At 35.6% G+C, this 25,201-nt stretch overlaps 1 protein-coding gene across 2 annotated transcripts in view; it reads left to right on the top strand.

Annotated features, from left to right (window-relative positions):
• The window catches only part of mllt3 (MLLT3 super elongation complex subunit), a 71,472-nt gene that overhangs the window by 10,296 nt on the left and 35,975 nt on the right, over positions 1 to 25,201 (top strand). The window lies entirely within an intron of this gene.

A 25,201-nucleotide genomic window follows, 5' to 3' on the forward strand; every position in this document is an offset into this window, starting at 1 on the left:
GTTTGAGTTGAATTGAGTACTAATGTTTCAGAAATGCCACTGTTGATGGACCTTTACAGGGATGTCAACCTGTTTTTTTTTTTTTTTTTTTTGCTTTATTTTTTCCTTCTGTGTTCTTGTGGTGCTTCCGGATAGGGTGTAGATTTGCCCGTACTGTCGTGGCAATGCTACTCCAGATTTGAGCTGCACCGACTGCCGACAGGTAAAGGCTGAGAAGGTTAGGTTCTTTGTATCCTTCTGTTCTATCAATTGTGAAAAGTGCAGTGATTTTAAGTGGTTTTAATGGTATTCCTATTGAACAGCCAAACTTTTATTTTTTATTTTTTCCACACAACCTGAGGGGTGATTTTGAAGTGAAATACTTTTAAAGGCTATTGAACTATTAGATTTCACTATCTTAATGCTGAATCACCTAATTTCTTTTTGGTTTTTAATGATTCACATTTGAACCAAATTTGAAAGAATGGTATAAGAAATGGTGCATTACTTTCCAATGTAAAACCTTGTTGCCAATAAAGAATTTCCCATGTGTTTCCTGGTTTTATCCATGACAGCATACAATTTATATAATTGGGTTTCTAGCCTTGAAACATGACATGTCATCCCTCAACTGAATAATTCTCATCTCCCACGATGTGCTGGATGACACATTTTCCTCTTAAGTCATTGCCTGTCAGTCTTTTGAAGGAAGTGATAACCACAAGAACCTCAGAGCTCAGGATTCAACAATTTTGGTTTACCTTATCTTCCACTATTTGTCTTTAATTCCAGCGTACAAGAGAAACCACCACAACAATGTTACAAATGACCCAGTCTCTTTATTAAATGGACAGTTGACTTCATGACTGAATCCTGAATCCCTTTGCAGATGGGGACAATTTACTAATTTACTTATATTTTCTTAATCCGTACTGTAAGTATGTAGTGACTTGCTGTAGCCAACTTTTGTCTGGCCCATATTCTATTCTGTATACCTGTGAGGATGGATTGATTGTGTTAGTTAGTTTTCACATGTTGTTGTGCAATGTTGTAATTTGATTTGATTTGCTCAGCTATATAATTGTCAATAGTGGTGCTTTCTGAAAAAGAAAATACAGTTCTTAAAGAAAATCTTCGTACATCAGGACTTTAACTAAGGAAAAACTTCTGGTGATACAGCATTTAACACCTATGGCATAATTTAACGTAGGAGCAATCTATGAATTCTAGCTGAAAGATCTTCAAAATTAGTTTGAATTGGCAACATTTTGATAGGATTCGTCAAGTTTATACGTTTTTTTTTTTTAATGAATCTCAAACTGATATAAAAATGGTCACATTGAAAAATAACCATTCAAGTTAACCAAAAAGAAAATAAATGGATTATAGACAATCACTTTAAGAAAGTGAATATTTTATGGTATTCTTCTTAAACTTAATTTTGTGCACCACTAATTGGCTTGCATTGCTGTTATTTAAGATGACCGCCAGTCAGTTTCCTCTACACAGTTCACAATAAGAGCAGGTTCTTATGGTGTGGTTTAGCATTAATGTGTATTTTTGCTATGCTATTATATTCTGAACTTGCTTCTAAAAACAATGTGTGGCCAATGAAGAGTGCTCAGTTTGACTACATAGTGGAAAACAACAATAATGTGCAAGTTAATCAGGGGGACAGGACTATTTAGGGCATGAAGTGTGCGTTTGTGTTGGGGGGGGGGGGCGGTGGATCTCCTCCCACTTAAACTCACTTGCAAAGTGCACACAGAACCGTTATTACATTGTGAGAAATACAAGACAAATAAAAATGTGTTAAAAAGTAGTGACAAGTAAGTACAATCTACTTTAGTTGCATTTTGATAGTGGCTAATTTATAGTGATTTGAATTTGACTGAACAAAAAAAACAAGCTTGTGGAGATGTACGGTTTTAATTCCATTAACTGAAGCCAAACTAGATAGTTAGACATAGAAACTCAATGCAAATTTTTGTGGGGTAATATTATAATCTTTGCAAAAGTCTTTCACAGGTGGCATGTACTTATCAATTTATCCAACAAACGCCCATGTAATGTACCGCACCGTATTACCTATGAAGAGTAGGATTTCCGCAGTGATGAAGTAGTTAAACAGTATATGAGATTTATTATTCTGTTTGCATAGACCAACGTCGATGGGATGTAAAATGACCCTTCAAATAGCCCTTGATCTCATGGTCTTAAAAGAATGTGTATAATTATTTCAATAAGAAAAGTGTATTTAATTATTGTGATATTTTAATTAACATTGATCTTATTTTCTTAGAATTGAAATCAATAATGCTTTCAAAGCACTGGCGAAATTGGAATCTTGTTATGATTCTGATTATTTTCCAAACACATGTGGAACAACAAGAAACCACATGTAAAAATGGACAAAGCATTTCAGATTGGAGTGATTTGTACTACTGAAAGCAGGAGACTAAAACAAAAGGGACTCTCGTTTACTTTTTAAAAGTGTGCTTGGGGCTGGACGCTCTTCTCACTGAGACAAAGAAGTGCTTGAGCTCCAGAAGTGTTGTTTTTCATTAATCCTCCTAGGTCTAGAAGGCTGAATTGCAAATCCTAAAAGGAGGGTGGCAACAGTGCTTTCACAACAGCAAATGGCACATGGGGGTGTTGGGGGTGGTTTCCATCCTGTTGTTTTCTGAAAATGGCTGGATCTGCACCATCACAAAGCAGCAAGATTTCTTTATATACCCTCTGCACTGGACAAAGGCATTTTCTGGGAGTAGCCCATATCCCCTGTACTGTATAGTAAAATGGAAAGTGCTTTGAAGCCCCCCATCCTCCCTCTGGCTAGGCAAGAAATCAAAGGGCAACAGGAATTTGCCAGTAATTGTTTTATGACTCGCCAGAAATCATACCTACTTGTATAGGTGGCACACAAAGGCAGAGCCGCGAAACTGCAAGCTGTTGCTGCCGGTTTGAAAAAAGAAAAGGGAGCTGAGCGAGTGGGAAATTGCTTGAAACAGGAACTAGGCTGTAAATGCTAATTCTCCTGGTTTTCTCAATGAAAGAAGGGTGGAGGAAGCAGTTTATTGAAGCATGGTTTATAAAGGCTGTCAGTTGGAAGGTTTTCTGCTTTCATTTTTTTTTTTTTTTTTTTTACTGCATGCAAAAATAATGATGGTTTTAATCACTAATATTAGTATTACAGTTTTCAGAACAAGTTCAATTTGTATTTTGTAGATTATAATTTAATCTAAATGTAGGACTTGTCTTAAATGCCTCTTTAATTTGAAGTAAGGCTCTTGCTTGCATCAAATCGGTTTAATAAAAAGTATACTACTTAATCTCTAGTCTTAGTTATGTGATTGTGCTGGTTTTGGTATTTATTTTTCTGTTGTATGCAGTATGAAATGGACACTTGATTTGTTAGAAACCAGAATAGTTCAGAACAGAAGTGTTCAGTATGTGGAGGAATTAGACCTATATAAATGGAATGTTTAAAGTGGTATTTATTAGTTGTTGTTGTTATCATTGTTATTGTTATATGTCTGACATTTTATTAGGGAGTTTTAACCAAAATTTGGAACCATTTTCTTATTCAGCTTTTTGTGACAGTAAGATTTACATAAGCCTTTTTTTGTAGATAATGCATCCATTATTTTATAGTGAGTGAAGACTGATTTAATTTGATGGTTTCCTGGTGAGGAAAGGCTGAATTCTTAAAAATATGACAGTTGTGCAAAAGCTGTCAATTTTACCCCCAAATTTGCATGAAATAATGCCACTCTGCTGCATTTAATAAGAGAAGAGAAAATAAAACCTGTTATAAGACTGCCTCCTTATTTCAAGGTAGAATGTCAGAATTCCTAAAAATAATATTTCACCACTTGGCACCATTGTCCCACAAATTGTTGCTCACTTGTATTTGCTGGGGGACTGTAGGTCAGCACTGACTCTCAAAACAGGCTCTTATGAATATCATGGTGTCCATTTAATAACAAAACAATTACTGCCTATATAATAAGAAATTTAACCTTTCTGGGACTATGCAGTGTTTGTTTTTTCTGTTTCTGCTGGAAGGAGATCCAAACAGAAGTGAACTCTTGGCACGTGTAGCTCTACTTTCTTGTGTTAGTTTGTCAGATTGTGTCCTTGTCACCTTTTATATTACCAGGTCTCGAATTAAAATGTATTCCGGGTTAAATAGAATGGGTTTGTTTCTCTTTTTGTAACCGCAACATCACACTGAGTAACAGAGGCAGACTTCAGCTATTACATCACCGCTAATCATAGTGCGGTTCGGCTGTGCATTTAGAGGGATGTCTATAAGGATTGCAGTACCCAGACATTCACAGTGGCAGAATATTGGCTATTCTACTGGAACTGGATGAGAGACTCTGAGGTGTTTTTCTAAACAGAGACTCTGTTTTTTCGGTAGGATAACATTTCTGAAATAACAACTGAAAGTAAAATTGTCAAATATACTAGAGATTAAAACTGTATTTCAAGAAAAGAAAAGAAACCCATGCAACTTGCACAAAATAGTTTTCACTCAAGGATAATTACAAATTAACTAGTAAAAACTAGTTCATGGTAGTATTACAGTTCATGATTGAAGGCTGCTGGAATTGAAGTCAAATTATGAAAATGAACAATGAATGATTAATTGTAAAGCAAGGGAAAGAAAAATAAAAGTTTGAACAAATTGAGAAATTGCGCCACTTTGTACTCCAGACATCAATATTGCATTGCATATGTTAACTGTGTAATGTCCTGCTGTTGTTTTGCCTGGCATGCTTATTCGAAGTGACCTGCTAGAGTAGGTGGCTAGGAGGCTTAATTTACCAGGCGGTTAAGTCTTTCATCTCTTTCCGGACCTGGGTTTAGGTCCAGTGGATATTCATTTTCATCACAAAACCGTCGCTTGCTTTGAGACGGGTAGACTGACAGCCTCCAGACAAGTGGAAGTGGAATTGACAACTTTGCCGTGAGCCAGAGATTCTGCCTTTGAGAATGTTATATTCGATTTCTGTTTGTGCAGTGGAATTCAAATTATTAAAATCATATTTAGTCGGGTACCCTTCAAAAACCAGCAATAGTGCTCAAGGGATTGGGAAATAATGTAACCAACAAAATAAGTAATTTCCAATTAATTTTAATTTTGTAGAAGGGGAATATTCGAAGACCCCTGAAGATGTGGACATAAATTTCATATATGAACCTGAATAACATGAGACTGTTGAATTGATTAAAAAAAATAGATATATATTCTTGGAATGCAATTAAAGTTTACATTTCTTGAATAGGTTTGAACGATTACAGGTGTGGTTAGATACTTAGGGGTACTTTACTGATTTACATGAATCACTAAACTTCTCACTGAATCTAGCTAATGCAGAATATCCCCACAGTGCTGGTTCCATGCTATAGGAATCAGACAAAGAATATTTAATTTAAATACATGTGTAGGCTAGTTCTTTTTAACTCTGCATGTATTTAAACATCCATTCCTGAAAGCTTCAGTAATTCTTATGCTATTGGCTGCCAGTTTCTAAATTCAAATAAAACTGGTACTTGAGTCGGCTGATAATTACAAAATATGATTTTGAAATTGCTTTACTGAGGTTTGTCTTGTGAAGATTATTTTTGTTTTGACATTTGAGGTAAATTTACAACTGGTTTTGTAGTCTCTGCCTGGATTTTTATTTTTTCTCATGGCTAGAAGATTAGAGTTATGTATTTTGGCAAGCCTTGCTGTTTATTTTGAAAATTGGCCGGTGCGTGTGTTTAATTGTTCGATAAAACAGTTAAAGATTTCTTCACTGTACAGATTGCTTCTTGATAGGACAATTAGGCACCATAAAGGCTGTTTTATCCCATACCAGTGCTTAAACTTTACAATTTGATTGTCACACTATCAAAGACTTTCTGCTTCCCCTTGTCTGAGGCACAGGTTTCAGTCAGGTAAGAACTTCCAATCCCATTGTATGGTTCTGTGTTTTATAATGTGTATATAAAAAAAGTGTAGCAGGAAGTAAAGAGCCATGGTAATTGTTTTAAATGGCTGTATATGCCCTCATTTAAGTCTTTCAGGTGGAAGTAATCTAACCTCATGTTTCAAATTATAAAGTATGGGGAAGACTGCACATTGCATCTTGATTTAATCCACCCTTGTGTGTATAAACAGAGTAATGTGATCTCTCCATGGGTGAAGCTTGGAGTCTGGTATGATTTATCTACATTTAAGTTTGCAAATCTCTTGTGAAGCAATTGTGTGCAGAACCTACGTGCAAGGATAACAAAATATCTTTACTTACAGCAAACCACAAACTACCAAGCAGCATTAGTGACCACTGAAAATGGTCATATGAAATTAGTTACACTGCCGTGTGCTACAAAGGAGGAAATATATATTCAGCTCATCTGTATTGGTGTTCATTTTGGGTTTGGAAGATAAACAGCTGACTTGTTTTAAAAGTAGCCTCCTCCTTGTCCCATGGGTTTGATATTAATAAGAAAATGCAAATTGGTCTGTAAATCTATAGCTGCAAATGTAGCTATCACTCCAGCCAGTCAGTATGTTTGGTACTTTCCTGCATTTTAAGTTTTTCCTGAATCTCACAGGTTTTAAGAGCTGAAGCACACCCACAACGTGAGAGAGCTGCTACTGTTCTTGATACCGATGCCTTGCTTTGAAATACAATTAACCGTAGGAGGATGTTGCTAAATTCAGGCTTGTCTGTGTGCATTTTAGCATATTCTATTTGTGTATTTCTTTGTGGGGAGTTGCACTTTGGTCTTGTCCTCTAATGTCAAGTTTGTTCAGGTAACATTATATGATTCTTTAAAAGACTTATTACCATATACAACATTCTGTGTATCCTTGACTATCTAGATTTGCATACCTTCGACTTCATATTCCTGCTTTTACAGATCCTTTCTCTCCGATCTGTGTATAGTCCTAGTGGTGTCTCTGAAACTTATGTTACCTCTGTGTAACTTTTTTAAGATCAAACATAAACTGTGCTACATGTGACGGCAAATAACAACACCAGAACTTCATAAATGTGTACAGATTTACAGTCCGTAACCCATATTTCATAGAGGTTAGCCATATAATGGTGGAATTCCACCCCCCACATGTAATACTAGTTTTTAGCAATTTGTAGAGGAGGAAAAGGAGCAAGGGGGGTAAAGCCTAATATGTAATAAGTGTATATACATATTGATATGGAAACGAAATCTTATGGAATTGGGCATTGGCTCTTGTGGAACAGAAGATGTCAAAGCCGAAGAGGAGAGACTGCTGTGAATTATGAAACTGGTCCGTTGACAATTTTCCCACCATGTAAAGCAAGGAGGTGCATGATGCCTTTAGCTTAGTGAATTTGCAGTTGAAGCATATTCGGCCCAAGGTAAGAAAATAAGGTATTGTCAAAACATGCATAATGCAAAAGCCAGGGTGCTTGTCTGCACCCTTGACAGGTCGATCTTGTCGGGCATAATACCAATGCTTGCCTTAAGAGGTGCATAAGGTCAAGAAACATATGGAAGTCTCAATGATAGAGATCCAAAATTAGGCTAGCACAGGACCCAACCAGAATATGTGGGTCAAATTGTCTAATCCAGGGATCATTTTAACTAATTGTCAGATGTGTCCAGATTCAATTAAAAATCTAAATTATTATTATTAAGTGATGGAAACCATGGATGAGGTTTAAATGTTTGCCATCATATTACACAATGGTCTATATAGATGTTAACTTTGAAGGATGAGTCATTCCCATCATTAATTAAAAGATCTCACCTGAACTCAAACAATCTCTTGTACCATTTTTCTCAGTTGACTCTTTTGGAAAATGAAAGTTAAGCAGTTAGGATCTACCTTTGTCTTCACCTTTCCACTGATCTTTTACATTTATTTAAAAGATTTGTTCCATGAAACTTTATCTAAAAGTTAATGCAAATGATATGCAAGAACTAGAAAGCAAACTGCTTGAAGTCTTTAACAGACACAATTTTGGGTGAAACATTCCAGATACCTTGGCACAATTGGTAAAGGTTACTGTGGTTTTATTTCATTGTGCCCCTGGCCACAATAATGATTAAACATTCTTGTGGACATTCTGTAACGTGTGTGTCAGCATAACTCATAAGCTCACAGTTATTTATTATTATGTGTCAGTCCTGAGACTTTCACAGTATTTGTTTGAATTCCAGTAGAATTTAACACAAGGGCTTCCATTAAATGGGTCATTTGTGCTGAGTACTCGGAGAAAGTAGATGGATAGATATATGATTACATAATCACGATTATGACCTGTCAAAAAGTGGCATTGTCAGTTTAGGTGGGATATGGAAACCAAAGGAGAACAAAAACCAAATCACTGTATTGGAAAACAAATTGTTATTCTTGATCAATACTTGATCTTGGATCTGTAATTTATTATATAGTAAAGGAGCCCATCAGGAGATGACTTAGTTGTTTGCCATTATTCAGAATGACACGGAGAATAAAGGCCTTTCCCCTACTCAGTGAATTGTATGAACATATCTCTCTGGTTTAAATACAGGAGAGATCTGATCAGCTTGTTCTGCTAGGAAATTGAGATTTGCAGCAAAGCCTGTTTTGGTTTACTGTATGATGTAAAGGAGCCAAAATAAAAGCATTCAGATCTCTTGGTTTTGTAATTTGTAGATGTTTCTCACAGCCTTTTGTGTAGGTAAAGTGAGGCAGGAGCTAAAATCCATTATCCATGTACTGCCTCTCAATACTAACATAGAGGACACTTATGATTGCAGGTAAATAATTGATAGGCAAGTGACTCGTAAAGATTACTGCTCACGGTTTGTGGCTGTGTTTCCGTATCTTGCGATGGCCAGGAAGATTGAAATGGGCATTTTCCTTTTCCCAGGGTTGAAAATATAATGGCTCTGTTATTGAAATGGACTGCTCTGTGAAGCCGCAGCTCCCTGCAGAAACATAAGTGATACTGGAGGGAAATTTCCACATGCAAGCACAGATCATTGTTCATGTTTTTAACGCCTTTTACTATAGAAGTAAAAGTACTAACTGCTTTTATGCATTTTTTTCATCCTCAGTGTGGGGGGACACATTTGCTTTCAAATGTAGTTGTGTTCCCCTAATATCACTGAATTATGCCTGCCCATATCCGTTCTCTGTTCTTGAAGTATCACTGTTTTTACTATTAATGTTTTTGCTGGTGCAGCATCTAAAGCAACAACTCCCTGAAAAGCCATGGGAGATTTATTACACTGTTGTTGGTTAGTGAAGTCGCTTTGCTGATTGAATCCTAACAAAGCTCCAGCAGGGCACAAATATTCAGTAATTTGATTTGTTGATCTGAATTTATAGTTGTTGTACATTATTTAAATGTGTAGCATCTTTAGGCAAATACCACATTTGGTATAGTCGAAGGTTGGGCCACAGTTGCAGGGGTATTGTCCCAAACCTTAAATGACAATTCCCCAGACTTGGTGAATAAATGCAGCACGTGTTGACAAAAGCAGCTTTCGAAGGCATTCTTTGTGTAGCGCTTTGTCTGGGGTGTAGTAAATGTATGACAGCCTATGAACACTGTTTATCTGTAGGTTTAATTGGAAAAATTGCATGTTTAATATATTAAGTCAAGATGCCTTCTAAACCGCAGATTGAACAAGGAATACAATTGTTTCTTCCACTTTGCTGCCATATTTGTTGCTTGTTTTGTAATGTTGTACAGTAGGTTAATGACTGATTTACTACCACATTAGTATGTATGTATGAATGTGTGATATATATATATATATAATATGCATGTGTGTATATATAAATAATATGCATGTGTGTGTGTGTGTATATATATGTATATATGTTATTTCTGATATTTAGTTCCTCCTTTCCACCTGCCACTAGGAGTGAGTTTAAGGCCAATTAGAAAATGCTGCCTTTGTTTTAATTAATCCCAGGACAATACAAAAGTGCTCTGTATTACACTATTGAATATCAGGAAACTATGATGACACAATGATGCAACTTATTCCCTTTGAAATCTAAGGGTTTTATTTTTGTCTGGTGAACACTAAACCTGTGAGCTGTGAGATCATTTTTATTTTTGGTTGTTGTTCATTAAGTCTGATTTAATGAAAGACAGGCTAGATGACCATTGTTAGATACCCTTCCACAGTTCCTACATGATTACCATGATTGTACATCTGAAGTGGCCAGGGACAAAGACAAAATCCAAGTGATGTATGAGTACCAGTTTTGGGGGAGTAAGGGGAAGCAAAAATGTGATTTTGTTTAAATACACCAAGAACCCAGTTTTAGAATTCAATGCATGAAATATTTAATATGAGTGATTTCAAACCCTAATATTGATGGCAGTTTTTATGGACTTAATCTTTAAAATCAACAAATAAACTGACAATGCTGGTCAGTGGATTTTGAAACCCATATGTGATAAAGACGCGTGTCTATTAAAGTGCGGTTGTCCTCATGCTTTAGGCGAGAGGATGAACTTTTGAAAGGTTTTGCCAGTCATTTTGACGTAATTATTTTATGGTTTAGATATGCAGGTGGTAAGGAGTTTCGGGTTTCTCAATGGATTAAGTGTCATTTGAAGAATGATATAATAGAACACAGGCTGTTTTTAATTTGGTAAGGGATTTTTATGCAGAACTGTTGTAGATTAACTTGGAGTAACTTGTTTTAGGAAATCATGTAAGTGGTCACGGAAAAGTGTTTTGTCTCAGCTTCTACTTTGTGGACTGATTTAGATTTCTGGGAGATGACTTGAAGTATTTGTGAGTGATGCATTTTGAATTTACAAGTAACTCGCACATTAAATAATGTGTAATTGTTCAGATATTTATGGGTTGACCAGGGTAGTAGTTTTCCAGGATATTGACTCAAATCTTCTAGATGCCTGAGGAGTCAACATGGGGATCTGGTGGGTTTGATATTGATGGTAACGTGAGAATATTCCTGTTGGTCTAATTGTCTTTGTTAAAAGGAGGGAATGAAGAACCTGGGGAAAGGTGAACATAGTGGATTTTCTCACTCAAGAATTGGAAAATGAATCTACTGAAAACCAAAGAGGTGAAGTTACTATGGTATTGGGTATGAGTTTAGAATTGTTTAGCTTGTATTTATTGTATGTATTGATGGTTTATTCCATTTGCCTTAGCAGTCGGCCTGGGAGGCAGCATGTCTGGACTCATTTGTGGGATACCACAGTGAGAAGGAATTTGTGTTGGACGAAGAATTGGGAAGTAAAAGTTATTGAAGTGATGCTGAGTGCTTTCAGTCAAACAAATTGAAAAAGTGCTTACACCACAACAATCCTCAAGACATGAGGAAACTCTGCAGTAGACACAGTTGGTACCCAGAGTGATTGCTTTTGTGTAAGACATCTGAAACCAGAAAAGTTTTCTCTTCAGCTTATGCTTCATTTTGATGGGGAATAGCACTTCACATCAATGGAAAGAACACCCTCCCCACCAAAAAAAAATCTCCAGTATGATTTAACCACCCCAGGTTATGGGATAACGTGCTGTATATTTAATAAAAGCATCTGCTCTCTAGAGTTTTAGAATGGAATTCAATCTAGTGAGATGCTGAAAAAATACTGGTTCGTTTTTTTTGTTTTTTGTTTTTTAAATGCACCCAAAGGAGTTGTGTGGTTTGCAGTGGGCTAGACTTTGATGCTTCTATTGCACTTGGGTTCATTTAAAATATGTGCCAGTTCTGTTGAAATCTGACCCTTTTCTGTGTAGTAGAAATGTCTTTCTGAAATGGCAGAGCATTGAAATAGTTTTAAAACAAGAAGTTGTAGGGTTTTCATTTTGAAAAAGAGCAGTTTGTGGGATGACGATAATGAACACAAGGCAACATAAAGACCACCGATGGCTTTGTTGATTGAAGGCATGCTGTACATAGCAAACCTCCATATAAAGTATTGCAGGGATCACAGCTTAAGCTTTTATAAGCTGAGGAGCTTTCTGAATTGACCTGAAAACAACACTGTACAGGAAATTAAATCATGGGGCAAGGAAGTGGAATGGGACTAAATTGCAGTCATTAATGTTCTTTTAATGAGGGATATAATGGAATGTTACTCACACGGATCGCCCTAGTATGGTGCCAATTAGAGGATGTGAATGTGGGATTTTAAGCAAACATCTTGCACTCATGGCTGAGGAGAGAAAATGCTTCGATTTCCCCTTAAATGTTGAATGGAGCATGTTCCCATGATTTTGAGACCCCCAAAGCTAACCTTACCCAATGCTTTTCCTATCACAGTTTGATGTTAAACATTATAGGAGGAAAAATTGTTTGAGATGTCCCAGGTGTTTTATCAGTATAATGCAAATGCAAGAGATGTTCCAGGGAAAGCTGTGTTGCAGATGGTCCATGATGTTAACCAGATGAAAGCTGGTGTCCTTATGGAGCTAGGATGAAAGCTATATAATTGTTTTATTGGTTTCAAATAATTAAATGTTTGTTCATTGAAGTTTGATGCAAAATGGCCTGTATTATTGGTTTAAATGACTGCTCTACATTTACCAAAATGGTGGGCCCAATGCATCCACTTCTTTAATAAGTTCATTTTTGAGAAGGAGATAAAAACACAAAAATTGTAAGGAATGGGTTCAATGGAGTCCTTTGTTTGGCAGTATACATAGTGTCTATAAGCTATCAAAATCAATAGTATTTTTTATTGAAGCCCCAGTAACAGAAGTATATGAAAATGTAATGTCCAGTGGGGTTTCATTAGATGACCCGGGATTGTGCTTGCAACTAAGAGGAAACTAATGTAAAAGATGTCCTAGAAATGGAAGAATAAATTGATTTATTTGGGTTTTCGAGTTTGAACAATGAAATTCCTACCAAATAAGTAGGAGCTGTTTCTTGAATAGTTGGGTTTGATGCAAGTATTTATGTAGTTTTTATTTTTGTAAGGTAGTGTGAGGCTGCAACATTTTTTTTGCAGGTAGCATCGTTGGACATAACTTTTTTTGGTGAATTTTTCCCTCTTTCCTCAACTGATATTTTATCAAAATATCCACAGCATTGTATGGTTATATTCTGGTTATGTTGGCTAGCCACAAGGAAAGTGAGGTAGGGCAGTGCGGGCTGTTGTGGTTGGTAATATTATTTTGAATGGAACATGTACTTGATCTGCAAACTGGTTTCTTAGAGAGCTGTCAAGACTGTTCACTTGTATTCACATTCACATGTGTGTCTCAAAGTTACTGGCATTCTCATATTGCCTCATTTTGTTACATAGGTATTTATTCTCCTCTTTAAGACTTATACAAAAGGCCATGTGTTAGAAAATGTTTGGGGGGCACTCAAGATAATTGGCTGAATGGAGTTAATTGCTTTCATTTAAAAATTGAACTTCAAGTGGTGAAATACATAGTTACTCTTTTATAAGCTTGAAATATAGTTTTATGAACTACAAGGAAGATATCAATGTTCAATGCTTTTATACACTTATTCCTAGTAAGTATAGGACACAAATCTTAAATTCTGTATGTTTTCCAAAGTGCTTTTATGGGGGTTGGGGGCTGGGTTGGGGATGCCAAGGATGTTCTTAACTTGGCAGTGAAATTGCAAGTTCCTAGTTTCTTTGTTTTGATTTTCTTTTTGTATCAATAAGCTGCTCAGAGGAAAGTAGCTATTGGCACGGAACCAGGCTGCTTCATGCACTGCATATGCTTTCATGGGTGGACAATGAAAGATTCATTGTGTCTGTAAGCCGGCACGCCTACGGGTAGAAGCATGGCCTGCCTTTATGGGCTTTGGAAGGTCTGCTGGCCTGTGAGACCAGTTCAAGGCAAAATTTGTGGCATGTGGGTTCGGGGGTTTAATTCCCTTTGCGGTTTGCCGAGCAGAATGTTGTGCCCTTCACCCTTCACAGAGAGTAAAGCTGTTTTTGAAGCTGAACAAACTACTACTTGAAGTTGTCTGGATGAATTGCCTCTGCTATACCTTGCAATTTTCTTTTGTAGTACTCTGAGTTATGTGCTGCTAATGTATTAATTTAATTTATATAGGCTATATGTATATGTAGTGAGTTATTGTAAGCTAAATAAAATGGAAGTCAATTTCCTGTTACATGTGCAAAGATTACAAAGTAAATCTCAAAGTACTTAATATTGTCGAGTGTGTAATCGGCAATCGGGACTAAAAACGTATTTCTTAACATTTGAAACTTTCATAATTCCTTGGATAATGGATTATGATTAGTTTATATTACAAATCTTGAAAAAGGGAACATAAAAGCATGCAAAATAATATATATTTTGTCTTGAAACTTGCTTCAGTACAATGCACCATGAGAAGAGTCTTGGAGTTATCATTTTTGAGAATGCCCAGCAGCCCATGGGTTAAATTTAGCATTTTGTGAACAGCTGAATAGACCTCCAGCAATTCGGGATGTTGCCATATGCCTTCGTCCTCCCTCCTCTTCCAGACAGACCACCCTCGTCATTGAAATGTTTGCCGGTTTCCCTCGCCTAAGACCACATTTGGAAGTCCTGTATCACAGCTAGAAAAATAATACAAGGAAAAGAGTTGAGGGGAGGTTTGCAAGGCCATCACCTCCATGTATTGAAGCAGTGGGGGATGCGGGGGGGATGGAGATTTGACCCACAAAGAGAGAGGGGCGGAGGGGAAGCCAGAAGGAACCCGGAAACATTGGCCTTTTACAGCTTTTACAACTACATAACTGCCTATCTGTCATGTGTTTTGACATTCATTGCTGCACAGTTGAGACCTGCCTGCCTGGCAAACACATAATGAAGCCGTGTGCATATACATCTCAAGGCAATTTGTATCAAATAAAAAGCTTGCAACGTCTCCCAAAGTTTACATACACAGAGGGATTCAGGCTTTTCACTCTACCACCATCTCTACATAAGTTGTCAGCAGTCACTGTTTAGCATCAGGAATGCTGTAATGGAAGCAAATGGGACAAGTGACAAGTCCCACTTAGACAGGCCACACAGCATGAGTAAGCATCAAACGGTCATAAAAACAAACAGCATTTATTCATTACTACACCAAATGGGTCTCTAAGAACCCTGTGCAGCTTGTTAAGATTAGGCCATTGGTTGCCCTAAATAGGCGCTGTCCTTGACATTTCAGGTTGGCATTAAGTGGTTAATAAAATCCAAACCCAGATGCACAATGACCCATGATAACCTTTAATTATTTATTTTAATAGAATGAAAAAATAAAATGAGAAACATGCCTTTAAATTAGAAAGCTTGGGGGAGTTCAAGAAGTTTGAAAAACCACAACTTTTTTGGACCACAAAAAGAAAAAAGGAAAGACATGAACAGATGTGCTGGGATAGTGGAATGGAACAGTGTATGGTCCAGGTTCTTCATTTTTTTTTTTTTTTAGGTTCTTAATGGTACATGTTTTTGTTATTGGTGCTACCTGTGAATAGTAATTAAAATACAGTGGTTCTGCACTACTTTGCTAACAGGCATGCTATACAGTATATCATATCTAATGGTATTTTACCACTCTTTATTTCAGGGTAGCCAAATGAGTTGTATATTTGATTGAGACAGCTTTATTTTTTTAATTTTTTTTCTTTGTTAAACCATGTTTGTAGCTTTTCAATCCGGGTGCTGCAGGAATTCTCCATCCCTCTCTGGTTCTAAGAGTTTGTTATTCGTACAGTATGTTTTGTCTGATTCACACCCGTGCTTTTGAAGAAGGACACCCCATATGGCGAGGTGTGTCCTGCAAGTCTTTCATTTCCTTTTCTACATTGTCAGATCTTTGTAAATGCCAGTAGACTTGCAGGCTTTCAGCTGTTCCTTTCCTTTTCTCCTTTCTTGTTTTTCTGTCATGTTTCCTTTGAACATGGTGGCTAATCCAAACTTGTACTTGCACATGGTATGCAAAGGCAAATTGCTAATGCAAACATGCCTCTAACGGGAAATTACACAACTGTTCTTTAACAGTGAATGATGAGTTTGCAGAGGGCTTTTCTCTTTTTATAGGTGGTATAAGATGCTTCAAATATAATTTGCTTTAATTTCTTTTGACTTCATTTTCTAACCATTTTTGCTTTGGGGGACATTTATTTATTTATTAAACATAATGTTTTATCAACTGGTTAGAATGATAGTGTAGGCTTAATCTGCAGCCAAATTTTCATTGTATGGTTCCCCTTACGTTGCATGGCCCCTGTAAGCCAGTTTAGATCCAATTTGCACACCCATGTTAAAACTGAATATATACAGCTCTGGAAAAAATTGAGACCACTGCAAAATTATCAGTTTCTCTGCTTTTACTATTTATAGGCATGTGTTTGGGTGAAATGAACATTTTTGTTTTATTATTTAAACTACTGACAACATTTCTCCCAAATTCCACAAAAACATGAATGGAATGGAATGGCTGCCATAGATGTAGAGATGCTGATTTAAGAAAAAAATGATTTAATTCTTTACAGAGCTGTATATACCCATTTACTTACAAAATGTAATTGAAAGATTTTGTCAGCTATAGTTCTTTTAAGTATCACCATTTACACTGTTAGTATTTCATAGTGTACTCTCAAACATAATACTATTCATTGGTATGTGGAGAATTCATATTCAACTTATGCATATTAAATTAATGAACTTAATTATCACTTCATCTTTTTTTTTCAGCTTAAAAAAAACTAGATTCAATGCATAATACAAAATACCTCAATCTTTGATATGTTTTATTGCTCTACAAAATAACCAATATGATTTAAAGAATGAAAGATATATTTTCTTGTTTCATCAATTAACAGGCGAAGACTTTAGCTGCTTTCTTTGAAAGGCCATGGTAGATAATTGTCAACATTGTTAGATTTAAACTGAAGGAATTATAGATGCATTTTATTACTAGCATGTTTCCTGAGTGAATCATATGCTTAATAAATGTATGCTACTTAAAAACCTTTGCATCAAACTCCCAATTGTGTTCAAATACACTATGCTTTTTATGCAGTTCCACTCTATTGAAGCTTGCCAACATCTCTGTTCAATGATCAAGACTTGTTGAATACTTTTCTTTAGTGCTTATAGGTTATAGAGTATTTAATTTATTTTTTCCCCCCCAGTAACAGTGTGTACATCTTGTGGAAAAGCTATCAATATCTGTTAACAAAGGGGTAGCATTTCTAAAAGTGAGGGAACCAAAAGGATTCTGAAAAAGTCAATTTACTTGAATGTTCTGCAGGTGACTGTAAGCCTTCGATGGCTTTAAATGGGCAGATCCATGTTGGCTTTATGTCGGTATGTTGGCTGACTCCACCCAACCCAAGCAGTGTGCGGCCAATTTATTGTCACCACTGGGGACTACCTGTAAAGTGGCACAGACTGAATTTGAATTGAGGCTTTAATAGGTTAGCCATCTTAATCCTAAAGGCACATATCCTTTCCAATATCCTTTCAACTGGGTTTTCTTTCTAAATGGCATGTCCCTGTAAGACCTCAAATGAAATCCCCTTTGCCATGGTGTCTGTATATGTAGGCAATTACTCGTAGTTGGTCAAACATGGAGTATTTATACTGTTTTTAGATGTATTTTATTATGCAGCGGTTGGTTATGTTTTATGTATGTTTTGTCACTACGGATTCACAGAAGAAATAAAAATGTTTTAGAGCCTCAAACGTATTTTTAAAACTGCAGCTGTCCAAAACTATAATAGTAGGTCCCCAGTACAGAGCGAAGGACTTTAATCAGGACAGAATGAGAGTGGCTGCCATGGCTTACACTATTGTGTGTCTGGTAACAATTATCAGTCAACCAATTTGATTTTGCAAATTGTTTGTTATTAAATGTCTGACATACTGCTTTTCAGTGAAGATAAATTACTAGGTTCCACTATGACCTAACTTAAGTAAAGGCTCTGACACCATTTTTTACCTTGATTTCTACCTTTCTAAAACTACACTTGCCTACAAGCATATATATGTATTTTTTTTTCCCTTACTAGTTGATCTCAGTCATAAGGGGATGTAACTGAGGCAACCTTTATTTGAAATATATATTTTAAAGTATCTGCAGTTTCATTTAATACCTCTATGTCCAGGCAACTGTTTGATTTCTCCCAATTAGGCAAAGATAACTTCCACTGGTGAACCGAGCTTGTCATTTCAGAACATAACTTTGTTTTCAGTTTCACTAATTGAATATACTATTGCATGTTTCATATCTTTTATGGAGAAGTGCAAACTTTATTCTTGATGTTTTATGTGCTTGAGATATGAAAATGTCCAATGGAAATAATTAATGGGATTTTGTGAATGAACTTATTTGACATCTCTCTTCACTAATTAATCACTACTAACAGCAATAACAATAATGGGAGTTGTCAAAAAGTGGGAAAGGATTTCTACTCAAAGTTAATTGCATAAACTCTAATGCCCCATCATTGTTTTCTAGTGTGTTTCATCAAGTAACAGAAGGTTCTTGTATCTTGGCACTTTACCTTACTCCAAAAGTGATTAATGAGTATTAATGAGGACTAAGGCAGTATTTATGATAAATGGTCATGTAAAGTTTGATGCACATTAGTGTGATGCATATTTATACTCTTTTATTTATATTTATATATATATATATATATATATATATATATATATATATATATATATATATATATATATATATATATATATATATATATATATATATATATATATATGAATAACAGCTGCAATGGCACAAATGTTAAATAAAGGGGTGTAGCATTAGTAATTTGGCTAAACTGCTTCTTTCAGAAAATAAATTGACACCTCTGGAAAATAGGGTATTTAAAGAGCCCAGCTGGTGACATGCAATTTGTGTTCCAGTGTTTCATGACCAAGAAATCTGCCCTGTATTGCACACTTTATGTAACTTGATTAGTCTGGTGCAGTGCAAATAAACTCACTCCAGGACCCCTGACCTGTGTATGTTAATGCTTGTCTGAGGAAAGCCATATGCACTGCATCATTTACAACCCGTAATACAGTAGACCTTTAGCCTTCAATGTACTTTTTATTTATTTTTTACTCCCTAATTGAGACTTGCTAAAATTAAACATCCTCTGATTTTGTTCTAACCTCACGTTTTACAGTACTAAAAGCCTATTTTTTTTCTAGCAGCTTCTTCAAGGGTTTCTGGGTCCCAGATGCAGATTTTTTTTTTTTTACTTCCTCTCCTTTTCAAAGAAAACCCTATGGTGGCCATTGGATACAGTACTGTCACTGTGGTTGCAGATTTGCTCTGTTAGAGTAGGGTTGACGAACCATTTTTTTAAAGCAAGACTTTCCTAACACATGCCTCGTATTCAACTTCTTACCAAGGTTGTTTTACCCCTTATTGTTCTTTGAAAGGTTTACTGTGGTCGTGTAATTCCTCCAGATTGTTTAGTCAGCTAGGAAATAAGCCTGACTGACAAAATTTCCCACGGGACAGGTTTTCAGGTAAGCAGCGAAATGGGACGATCTGAGTTTAGAGCCTTTCAAGTAAAGTGTCTTGGTTTTATCCTAAATTGTTCTGTGAAAAATCAATTTTCTTGCCCATATCCCAATTAAAAACACCAAGGCTCATCCCTACCCTTAAAGCAACACTTGATTTTCCTAATTCTATTGAGCATGTCAGAGCCCTGTCTGAGCATAAGAGTCTGCCTTAATTTGTATCATCCATGACTGGGGTAATTGAAATTAATTGCCATAAGTTATGAATCTCCTTTTAAATCTTAAAAACATCAGTGTATGAAAGCATAATTAAATTATGTCTGTACTCCCAGTATTTAATACCAGTTAGTCAATAGTTCAGACAATTTAAAAACAGGAGACCGGTTATAATCATGGGCATACTATTTAATCAACATAAAAGCAAAGGGCGATGTCTAGCTTAAAATTGATAACCTAAAAAGTAATGTGAAGTCAAAAGTAGTGTTAATGAAGGAAAGGTTCTTGAATAATGTCATCCAATTAAATTAAAATGTATACTGCAAGAATTGTAAGTCTGCTAAGAAATGTATAATAGCACAATCGGTGTAAATATTAAAGGCATATGAAACTACAATCTTAAAAAAAAAAAAAAAAAAAAAAAAAACAGATCCAATAGATAGGAAATGGTTGGTTATCAAGAATGACTTTTACTAGGCCTTTTATTTTCCTTTTTGAAAATGAAAGTAATTAAAATTGTGCAGCCCAGGATCATATTCGCAAGTACTTTATATTGAGCTAAATCTTTGATGTTTTAATGTAAGAGAAATATCTGAGTATCATAAAAGTCCCAGGAATGTAAAGCAATGTGAGATTTACAGCACAGCATGCTTTCCACTGGCTGCTGCCACATTGTTAGTGATTGACAATGTGTTGAGAATAATGTGCATTCTGTATTCTCTCAAATTCATGACTTGCTGAAATTAGTGCTAGACATCAGAGATTGTTGCATGGTATCCTCTTATGCAACAGTTAAACATACTCCTCAAGATAACACTAGCAAAACAAAATACTTTCAACTTTTACATCTGAGGATTGTTGGATATGAACTATGTGCATGCAAGTAGTTGGTTAGAAATGGTAAATGATCCCATGTGTACTGAGGATATTGAAGTGATATTATGATGTATTTGTATTTTATTCTTTGGGTTCATTGATACATTGAGATTGAAAAAGTGAATTTGTATGCCACATTTTAATTCACAAACCATAGCATCTCGGATACTTAAATTTGAATGCACGTTGGACTAAAGGAGAGACTAAAGATTAAACAAATTAAACTCAGTCGGTAAATTGGAATGGATTTAGATAACTACTTAAAGTCATTTTTCATAATTCAACATTTACAATTTAATCTTGCATAGGCATGTAACATGGGTTTTAATGAGAGGGCAAATTCATTGTGACTGGCATTGTTCATTGACTGGCATCTCACCGCTGTCCATAAAGTAAAAGTTTTCAGCCAGCTTGGTTAAAGCATACAAGTGTCATTCTTTTGGTTACAGTTTGCTGTAATCGTTGGCCAAGTTCCTGTTACAGGTCAATGACTGTATTGTGAACCTCAGTTGTTGAATGTCAGATTTTGTTTTAATGTACAGTGACCTTTTCAACTTTAACTAGAATATCAGAAGGGTAAAGATAAAAGGGGCTTCAGCTTCAACAATCTGAATTGCTTTGTAGTTTTTGTTTCCCCCTGAATTAACAAGGTGATTGTATTTATCCCCCACAAAATCAAATGTGCAAATGTATTGTTTTTATATGGTATGAATTTAATCCTTTAATTTTGTTAATTTTCTACAGCTAACCTTCAATGTAATAGATTTGTATTCCATTCCTTTATTATTTTGTTTTACTTTAAAGTAGGATTTGCATCCAGTCTTATTTCTGCCTTTTTTCTGATGTATTTGACTGAATTCCTGTATGCCTCTTTAAGATGCATCTATTTAGATCACAGTTTTAAATAATTGTAATCTCCTCTCATCTCATTTGTATTCACTGTAATGTGTAGCTGATTTGTAGTGATACTGTTACCCTTGGAATACTGTGTATATGAAGAATATTGTATGTTAATGAATGTTAAACCATATAAGTTGCCTTGAATTAAAGTAACTTAAATGTCTAATTTTAAATAGGTTTAATTCTGTGTTTTGTAATGCACCCTAGATGATCATTAGATTATTAAATCAAATGTAATATGGCATTAAAAGCTTCACTGGGGTATTAATTTGTATTCATAGCATTCTGCTCATGTCATTGCAAATCAAATGTACTTTTTATTTTAGTTATTGCATTACAGGTAGCTTTACTATACTGCATGGTCTCTCATTTGCTATTTTTTTTTTTTTTTGCTTTGGTACTTTCCTAAGTTAAAAAAAACCTAAAACTTGATTCAGAGTACATGCTTAAGGCTTTATAATGGGAAAACCATAGGATGCACGGTTCACAGAAGCTATGACTCTTATACATTTCTAGGACTTCTGTTCAACATGGCTACATAACTCTTTGCTTGAATTTATATAGCATAGTATATGGGGGTTTTAACCACATGGTAATGAGATTGAGCTCTCCTGTATAATGAACTGCCAGTAACACTGTTGGTCCCCCTGCAGTGACAGGTTGTCCATGTAGAAGAAACATTTCAAACAAGACGCATCATTTCTGTGACTGGTTGACCCTATAGTTTTCTACCACACGCACAGTTGGCTTTTAATGGTAGATACAGCCTACAACATTAAATCAGTCAGTCTGGCTTCCCACACAGTTTTCTGCCTTTCACCACCTTGTTAAAAAAAGGAGTCTTACCATAAGTATCTAATGCAATATATTTCATGTATAGCCTGCAAATAATTTAACTTGCCCCAGAACTGTGCAATTAATTCTGACCCTCAATATTTATACAGCATTACCGGTTGCAGCCATTGTTATCCTTCAAAACAGGCAGACCTGTCAGTGTAGCTGTCAGTCAATTAACTGCAATAGCAAGAAAAAGGCCAAAAATGCAAGATTGTTTCTTCTATATCTAATTGTGACACATTGCTGAAGACATCTAGAGTTGAGTTATTCTTGCTGTCAATGAGAAGAATTAAAGACATTCATTGTGCATTGTATGTTAAGGGCTAATTTTCCCCATGAGCACAAACTTCTTAATCAGACCAGTAGACTGCATTTGTTTAATCATGCTTTGACATTCAAATATAAGGTGTTTAGGAGCAATGAGGCTGCTTGCAATGCCTAAACAAGAATCAAATTCCAAAGACTGCAGACTGCCTAATTGTATGGATTCCCACTAACCTGATATTTTCTTAATTTCTAAGGGAAAAGCTCAAAGTTTTGTGAATGCTAAGATTGAGGCATGGTGTACTAATGTGTTTGGCCACTGCTTCTCCCACTGGTTTTATAGTGCTGCCTAAACAATTTAATTTTGCACCATGACCTCTGGTTAGCCTTCAAAAACAGCTTCTTGGAATAACTATTCATTGTTTTCGTATTCTGTTTACAAAGAGCACTTAAAATTATTGATTTGTGTGAGATTATGCATTGATTTTCCTTTATACAAGATGTTAGGTAATTCCAGCGATGCAGTGTAACAGACATTACTATTTAAATGAAAAAGTGGTGCATATGATTAGGACAAGTAAACAAAGCCTGAAGAATTAAGTTCCTCTCTTGTTCATTGTTTTATTTTTCCCCCAATACTGCATGATTAATACCAACTCTGCCAGTTTGAAATGTTTTAAATCATTCAGGCAGGGCTATAATCCAATGCCCTCCCAGCTAACTTTTGGAATATTTGAAAATCTTACTGTGCAGTTGGAGTAAAAATCTTTATTTTACTGAAGCAAAGCTTTTAAGAGTTGTCGTGAACCCTCCTGAAGATCTAAAACACAAGTGTCCTGTGGTGGCAGTGAGGCATTGCACTCACTTTAAATGGAGTATACATAATCTTAAGAGTTTGAGAAAAATAGGGGGTGAAAAACACAGAAATGAGAAGTTTCCTTAGAAGAGTAATAAAATGATTGGAATGTTAAAGTATGTACACGTCAGTGTTGGAGATGTATAGAAGTTGCTAATAAACTTGATGCTACTGTTACAGAGGACATTAATCTTGCCACTGAAGTTATGCCAGACTTTGAAATCCCAGTAAAAATCTGACACCCTTCAACTTCATGCTTCAGGACGACCGCTTACCCAGATGTTGTGCTTTTCTTTACCACCCTCCTTTCATTCCTGGACTCACACCTGTTCACCATAATACTGTGAATGTCATTAATATTGAGATGTTCAAATAGCCAAGTTGTTCAGTAAGGATGCATCACTGAGCTCATTTTTCTCTGTAGACTACTTTAGGATATTTGGGAACTTTTATATATTTACCCTTTTAACCATGAAAATAAACCGCTTTTGCTATGCTTTCCTGAGAACGTATCTTTTTGTCTGGGAACTGTGATCCTAAAACTCCTTATGACATATGAAGATGTCTTCAAAGCTTTATGGTAAAGTAGTCCTTTGGAAACGGGAGTAACACGAGGAGTCTGAGATTTGCTTGGAGGTGGTATCAGACCTGTAATTTGAAGTATTTCTGAAGTGTGTTGGAATTGAAGGGTGCTGAAGGGACTAAAACTGCTTTCTTTGTGTTCTTTAAAAGACCAGTGTAAGACAAATTGTGCCATACAAACATGGTATTGCTTAATGTCAGATCAATTCTTGTGAGCTAAAACCTGTACTTTGTCTCATAGTAAAGATTAATTTATCATAAACAGAAGTCCCATTCTTCATGCCAATGGATTTTGGAAAAGGCTGAAACACACCTCAGGGTCTTTGCTAACACTGGCTGTTCATCTTTTTCAATTTTTAATTTTACATCCTGTTTTTTTCTAGCATCTCTAAATTAATTTAACTAAATTAAAAAGCTTAGGAGGAATAAAATAGATTTCAGGTAGTCTTAAGTATTTTTTTTATGTAGGCCTATATTTCAATAGGGCTTTCTCTTGATAAACATCTGTTAGGGGGGAAATGTTTTAAAAAATGAGATCCCAGGAAAATGTTTTTTTTTGTGTAAAATTAGCACGTCTCCAGCTCATATGCATATTGACACTTATTGGTGCAAGAATTAATCTTGGTGCAATTACTGTATGTTAAGCACTTACAAAGATTTCTAAAATACTTGTGTGTGTGTGTGAATGTGTATGTGTGTGTGTGTGTGTGTGTATGTATGTATGTATATATATATATATATATATATATATATATAATTTTAATCCAGGTTATTTACCATTAGTAACATTGTCAATTATATATTTATTAGGCTGCAGAAGTAGTGCCTCTTGTTGCCATCACATTCTCTCTTGTGTAATCCCTCTTTGGTGAGTTGTGCTCCATTTAGGCTTCGTATATATAATTTTGCACTCCTGCTCCCATAAATATAATGGTCTTCTTAATTATGAAGTTTTGTGTGCTTTGAAAACGATGTCGGATATCTGAGAGATTGAAGCCATGTTGCTAATATATTTTCCATTTTATCAAATTAAAATGATTATAAAAGACACAATGTTAGCAGGTATTTTGATGGAATTGTGGCACAATTATGTGTGTTAACTCTCAATAATAAGATTGAATAATTTGTTTTTATTCACCTGTGTGTATTTGACTAATTATTTAACCAGATGATTTGCAAATGTGTTTCATATCCAGATGAAGATCTCTGGTAGATAGAAATGTTGCTAAA

Source organism: Amia ocellicauda, chromosome 13 (assembly GCF_036373705.1).
Source record: "Amia ocellicauda isolate fAmiCal2 chromosome 13, fAmiCal2.hap1, whole genome shotgun sequence".
Lineage (NCBI taxonomy): Eukaryota > Metazoa > Chordata > Actinopteri > Amiiformes > Amiidae > Amia > Amia ocellicauda.